This window comes from Centruroides vittatus, unplaced genomic scaffold, assembly GCF_030686945.1.
Source record: "Centruroides vittatus isolate TY-2023 unplaced genomic scaffold, ASM3068694v2 contig_388, whole genome shotgun sequence".
Classification (NCBI taxonomy): domain Eukaryota; kingdom Metazoa; phylum Arthropoda; class Arachnida; order Scorpiones; family Buthidae; genus Centruroides; species Centruroides vittatus.
This window is the reverse complement of record NW_027122204.1, coordinates 1515313-1523024: the sequence shown is the minus strand read 5'-3', so window position 1 is coordinate 1523024 and position 7712 is coordinate 1515313.

The window sequence follows — 7712 nt, the reverse complement described above, 5'->3', positions numbered from 1 at the left end:
TCTTATATTTAGATTGGAAACAATCACAGACGATAATAGAGGGGAGGGAAGTTTCATGGCCTCAGAATCCACGTGTACAGTGCATTGATTGGATTGCAGAGGTAAAAAGAATTAGGGACCTTTGGTGCACTTCCTATACAGAATAACTAGATTAATAATTTCTTGTTCTCAAAAGGAATTACAATTAGTGAACAGATTGAGATAAGATTCATAATCATTACCAAACATTCTTAAATATACTCCGAAACTCATATTTCTTGCAGGCTCTCATTAAAATATGAGGTAGGAGGGTCCGTTACGGCCCAGCAAGTTTGGACTATTATTTTGGCCATTGGTCAAAATAATAGTCCAAACTTGCTGAGCCATAACGGGCCTTCCTATCTTAATAAATAGGATGTAGTAGTTAAGTTAAAATTCTTCTACGGTCCTATCCACAACCAAGGACGAAGAGTTAAAAGTTTACTTTTAATACGTGAATGCGTATTGGTTACGTTAAACTAAGTATTGATCCTTGGTTGTGAATAGATTACAGGTGAATTTATGCCTGATTTCTCAGTGTAAGCTGGTACAATTGTGTGAATAATTGGATCGATCATAGCATAGCAGCAACGCTACTATAATCACTTATAAACTTTTCATAAAAATACACAAAATAAAAATATTTTTAGTTTTTCCTGATGACGTTTTACTCACAAACCGTTACGCAACAAGTTGTTGGGCTGCAGTTTGGAAAAAAGTAACCTATGAATTCCCACTGTTTGTCTGTCTTTCCTTAATGTCGAAAATGGTGTTAGATAAGTGAAATTCAAGACCAAATATGGTAAGCTTAGGAGCAGGAGACCCCGATTAACCATATGATGTTCCTGAAGACATATTATTTCAATTAAATTTTCCATTCAAAGGCGTTAGATGACCTGCACGACTCTATTGTTAAAGGAAAAGTATGACGTACAGGGGCAAGCCACTACTAATTTGAGACGGAAAACATTTTAAATTAAATAAGTTATAAACACGATTGAAGATTGCAGCCCGATGTCGCAATAAATAATTGTTTATTGTTAAATTTTTCCTGAAATAATATACAAAACACACGAGAAAGTTTTAACACACAACATTAAAATTTTCCTGCGCTGTATTCTTTTTTACATCAATATTCCACATCGAAAAACTATTTCTTTTATTAAAATTACACAAGACTTTTATAATAATTCAAATTATGCAAAGTAATATGCGTGGTCTCATAACAATGATAAATTCTACGTCAAGATGACGTAAATTGACGTGTCTCGATGGAAAGGCATACAAAATGTAGTTTACGTTATGTCATCACTTACGGAGATTTAGACATTTGAGAATGACAGGTTTTCAAATCATGTCTTGTAACTCCTCCATAATACACGGGGTGTAATGATATAACTTCATAATACATAATAATAATAATACGAAACTGTGGTGTAATGTAACATATATAACGATTTTATGTCTACGTTTTGTAAATAAAAGGTTATGTTATGTTAGATATTTTATACAAATAAGCTTTTAAAAGGCTGAAAATGTTAGTTAAATATATTTTTCGTTAGATTTTAAAAATGTTTTGAATGTTTAATGTATTAATGTTTACTACCAGACCTTCGAGAGGGAGGGGAAACGGGATTTTTCCCTGGTCCTGGAGAAAACTAGGGACCCTAGCAGTTTTAAAACACTATAAATTAGCGTTACAGTATTTTTACTAACGAAAAATATTTTAAAAATTGACAAAAGAGGCCCGCTAAGCAGAAGTGGGAGCCCGCTCTATATTCACGCCCGGTACACGACAGCCCTGTTTACTACTGTTATTCACAATATAGGCCTATGTATACAATAATTTACTTATTATTATTGAATTTCCATGTTTATAAATTTTAAAATAATTTTTATAAAAAGTAAATTTTTGCGTGTTTATTCTCGGATATCCATGTAATAATTGATTAAGAATGTAAAGCACAACTATGAAAGCTATCAAAGCATCGTTGCCTCGCAAAAGGCTTTACTACAGCAGGATAAGCAAACCAATGACATAATCTGTTTCATTTCAAAAGCACTGACATTTGTTGTGCCCATTGATCACATATAACATCATAGAATAACAGTTGCTGCCCAATAATTGCCTTCATAACATCATAGAATAATTAATTACATAAACGATATCCGGAAATAAATAACTTAATTCTGTATACCAACAATAAAATACTTAATTATTTCTGAGAAATTAATTATGGAAGTTTAATTAAACATTTTATTAGAAAAAGTTTTTAATTCATTGATTAATTCGCGATTTTCTTCTTCACCTTGAAATCCTATCATAACGCGGTTAATGTTAATGGCATTTAACATCTTGAATGATTCGGGACATTCATTTCATTCCAATTTACATAAAGTTTTACATTTCATGGAGACTTCTGCATGAAAATTGCTTTTTGGAGGTTGTCAATTGTTGCAAGATGGAATTAATAAATTACCCTTTTTGTAATGTCTCAAAGCTCGGACTTCCAGAAGATTACGTCTTATGAAGTTCGGATATTTTTAATTGTAGAAATTGTTTGTTATTTGTGTCAATGCCACATGCCTCCCGAGAGGTCTTTTATGGAAAACTGGCCCTATTTATATGTTACTAAAGTAAAGAAAGCCCGTTGGCGAGGTGCGAACCCACGACCAAGTGTTTCCACTCTGTCACTGCTGGGCTTGTTACAATGTAAAAATTGTAGTTCATATTCTAAAATAACTACGCGATAAATAATAAGCATTTTGAAATATTTTTGTTTAATGTTTAAACAATAATAAAAAAAAACATTTTAACAGAATTTAAGATTTAAAAAAACAATACATCTTTCGCACATAAAATCATAAAATATATTTCTAATATCGATAAGGAAAAGAACCGGAATACGTGTAAATGAAAGTAAATTTGAGGAAATCCGATTCGATTCTTTCGAAGAAATATAAAATCAAAGAATTAATGCATTTATTTCTATAAATTACAAGCAAATTCAAATTTAAAACATTAAAAAAATCTCTCTTTATGTAATAATTTAATGTGTTTAAGTTATTTATTAAACAACACAAAGTTTAAGTTCAAATGATTTAAGTTTTATATGTCAAGAAAATTGTAAGATAACTGGAAAGAAATGTGTGGGATAAATATATAGATTCTGTATAATGTATAACTTCTGAAGTGTAAGTTGAGTAGGTGTATTCGCCGTACACTTTACATAGGCCTACGCACAGTATGGAGTTAGAGTAAGTAGTAAATATGTACTTTATATTTTAATCTTACTTTTTAGCTAAATGATAAATAACTAAAGAGTTAGTTATTTATCATTTAGCTTCAAATTTAAAAAAAAAATGTTGATTTGTAATTGTATATTTTCCCAAAATTAAGTGGAAATTTTCATATATTTTAAGTTAAAAAAATAATAATAATATATTTACCGGTAAATCAATACAATTGGAAATACAATCATGTACTACATTTCTATATTTTTTTAATTAACAATATTTGTACGATTTCAATCAATTTCGCAGTCATTGATTATTGATTGTTAGGAGACATCACTGCTGAGATCGACCGGAAATTGAGGGTGGAGAATTTACATATCCGGCATGTCTATCACTCGGACATGACGTCACAATATCACGAGTTAAGGCGGCTGCACACATTCTGTATTCGCCATTTCCCACTCCTTGTCTGCAAATTGTGCCGAGTCAAAGGGAAAGAATAGGCAATCATTCGGCATCAATTGCCGAATAATTGCCCATTCTTTAAGAATGCCACCACGTGATATTCTCAAGTTTGAATTGCTACTCGCATAAAGGGCCTTTCGAGTACGAGTTTAGAACATAATCAGATCAAACCAGATCAATTGGAAATTATCATGGATGGTTTTATCTCATTATATTCCGATTTCTTTCACCATCCTATCGCTGGATCTGGTGGAACCAATGATTAAATTTAAAAAAAAAAAAAGCCGTTTTAGTGCCCGCAGGAGCAGGATAAATTTTTAAAAAGTTGATCCTCCTCAACCGGATTCCAGTGGCTTCTATGCACTAATTCCTCAGTTATTAATTTTTATTTTGTTAATTAAAAATTTTAAAAATTATATTAATTGAAATTAAGTATATGCATTACAAAAGTATAGAATTTTTTCGAAATTTCTTAAAAGTGATAGATCTATTTTACGATATTTGAAAATATCTAATTGAGAATTGTAAGTGAAACCAAGTATCTAAGACAGTAAACAGTAGAATGAAGCATTCGTTTTGTACCTTCCATTTTTCCATCGGTAATATCTTCCCTTTCGCATATTTTCTAAGGAAAGCGCCGAAGAAGGAGAAGAATAAAATCTTTTCCAAGCGAAAATCCATGTCCTCCAAGAGACTTAAACAGTAAATGATCTCATTGAACGAGTTCGTACAACGTGATATCTTCAACACGTTCTAGTTGCCATACGTATAACTCCAGACTAAACATCCTGATAGAAGTACTTCCCACTCCATGCCAATATCCTGGATGGCGGTATGCTACTTAATAAAAATGAATGAGAGTATTTTGTTTCCGAAAGGCTGTCATACCAGTTGCACTTCAAGCAAAATGCACGTTATTCCTTAACCTCATCCTTAATTAGAAACAATTTGCAACATCAGAAAAGGTAACTCAATAAAACATTCTTCGAATATATGAATATTCTATTGGATCCATCCATATCTCTACCAAAGCGAATGAATAGCCTCGGATACTTCCTGATTCTGATTGGTTTTAGTGTACAGTGTAAACGGAAGAATGACTTCTATCAATTAAAAAAGTGTGAATTTTATCATACGATTCGAATACTTCTGTTATTAAATAAATTTTAAAAAATATTCGTAATTTATTTTCCTCAAGAAAGTTAGCACAAAGTTTACTTCAAAATGGTGTTGAGTTTCGACAGAATGAAAGATTACAGTCCAGTTTTATCAGCTTAAATAATTACATATGGAACTTTTTCAGTTTAGACTGGCTTCCCTATGGACAACTAAGATGTTTTCAATCATAGGCATAGTGAGGCTAGGTCCACAATGGAAGCAATCGGGTGGTGAGGGATGGTGCCTGACTTATAAGGGACAGACTATTCATGGAAAATTCCTAGAAATTGCTTACCTCGTATTCGAACCCGGATCTGCCACAACGGTAGGTTGACGCTTTAACCGGCCCTCAATAAGGAACGTTAAGACCACGAAGAGAATCAAGATCTATTTCAAAAAGCCTTTAACATAGAGTTGCCATATGTCCCGATTTGGAACACTTCATTCCGATTGGAAATTATTTTCTAGTTAATGTCCCGATTTGTTCATTTCAATAAAATAATACTCCGATTTGTATTTTTAAAATGTCAAATAATTGTAGACGATTGGTGTCGTGCATGCATGCATGGGTCAACTATCCTCACAATCTTACATGCACAGGCCTTTAGTAATTTTTGACCCAGGCGTGGTGTTCTGTGGCCCTGTGTAGTGCTGTGGATGGCCTGAAAACTATCGATGATTTCGTGCAACCCTTGACGATTGATCAATCAAAGGTTACATCTAGCCGTAGTCAGGCCCTTTTCTCTCCTGCTCTTTTTGCCTTGTAAGCACCAAGAAGACCTTTACGTTTAATCATGTCCATCTTGAATTCGGCCAAGTCCACAATGGGAGAGCCGAGTCGCTAACAAAAACTTAATTAAAATATATAAAATAATAACAAATAATAGGAAAAACTTCAATAATTAATAATTCAATAAAATTAATTTAAGTAGAACCTACACAACGCTGAGTAACCATCAATTTTTGGCATTGTAACGATGTCACAATAAATAATTGCTCATTGTTAAATATATTTAATTTCTTCTACGATATTAATATTTATTAATTTTCATACGAGCGCCGATAAGATCAGTTAATAAATCACCCGCAACATTAAACAATAGAAATTTTAGTAAAAACACAAAAATACTTCGTGTTAAACTAACCAGGCTTCTTCAGTTAAGAATTTACAGTATAAAGAATGGAATGAGGTTTAAATTCGTCCTTGGTTACAATCAGTTACAGTTTTAACTTATGCGAGAATTTAATTCCGTTAAGATTGGCCTACTGCTAAGCCCCATTTCTCCCATTTTCACTTCATATCATTTTCCCATTCTACAACCAACATTCAATTCAATTCAAATTTATTAACTTAAGGTAATCGATGCGTTTATCTTGCTTAAAATCACAGCCGCCGATCTATTGGGCCGTAGGCTGTTTAAAGTATACTAATCCCGATATCACTAGTATAAAACTTGTACAGATTTTACACACTACCGATATTAGGACTAGTGAATTTATTAGGCATCTACCATACGTCTTTCTGTCCTCAGTGCCCCACACGCGATCTAAATACATTTGACGCAACAAACCATTAAGTAAGATAATATCAAGCATTTACGGGCAGAGTGGATAAAACCACTGAACACTGGTTGTTTAGTTTATTTTTTGTTTAGTTAAGTTATGGAAACGCACAACATCGGCGAGCTGCCTAGGGGAATGCCTTCCGGGAGGTGTTTTTAAGCATAACTGGTCTCTATTCAGGCGTTATAGACGTGGAGAAAATCCGGAAAACTAACTCCCACGTCCTGACAAGGCACGAACCCACGACCGAACTCCCAGTGTTCAGGGAACGGCACCACTTGGCCACTGGTGGGCCCTGAATACTGATAATATCGTCAGTTCGCGCATTGCCAACGGGCTGGCCACATGTTTTCCGGGTTTTAGTAACACCCGAATAGGGGCTCAGTTTCCCATAAAACACCTCTCGGGAGGCATTTCCCCTTTGGCAGATCGACCATGTGTCGTGTTGCCGTATACCAATAAAACTAATCAAGCATTCGTTCATTCCAGCTTATGAAGGGACCGGGTAGCCGAGGGAAAGCCGGGATGGCATCCGGGAGAGCAGCTTCCAGAAAATTTTTGGGCTGGTCTGTCCCGAACACGTTTGGTCCCGTCTTCGCCATCCGGCCGCTCCATAGTGGGCCTGATCGAACCCACGATGGGCCTGGAAAAGACCCTTTAGTGTTCATAGGACGGAAAGTGTAAAAAAAAACTTTTTAAGGAATAATTAAATCGTAATAGCGCTATGATTTATATTTTAAAAACATTTTAACACGTTTAAGATAATATTACTCTATAAATATTATATTTTTGAAAGTATTTCTCATAGATGAAAAAGTTTGCAACCGGAAAATCTAGTTTAATATATGTAGACTTCCTAGTATTCTGTACATTGTTATATAACTTATGAGCTTATCTCTATAATAACATTTATATTCTATTAATATACATGTAATATCAATTATATTGTATTCATTTTGAAAATCCTCATTTCAATTTTCTAAACAATCATAGCATACAGAATGTTTCTTCCGTAATAATTAATGGCAGGAAATTCGTATTTCTAAAATTCAATACAGTATTTAAAATCATATGATCTCTGTAATCTAATCTATATAATAAATTCCTTTACACCATTCATATTTTCCGTGTTTTTGACAGTATAAATACTTTAATTAACGGTTTTCAACGACTAAAATATAAAAAAATAGTTTGTTTCCCTATCAAACTTACCTTTTATTCCATTTTTTTTACGATAAAAGTAAATATATATATATATAAATCGTAATTTT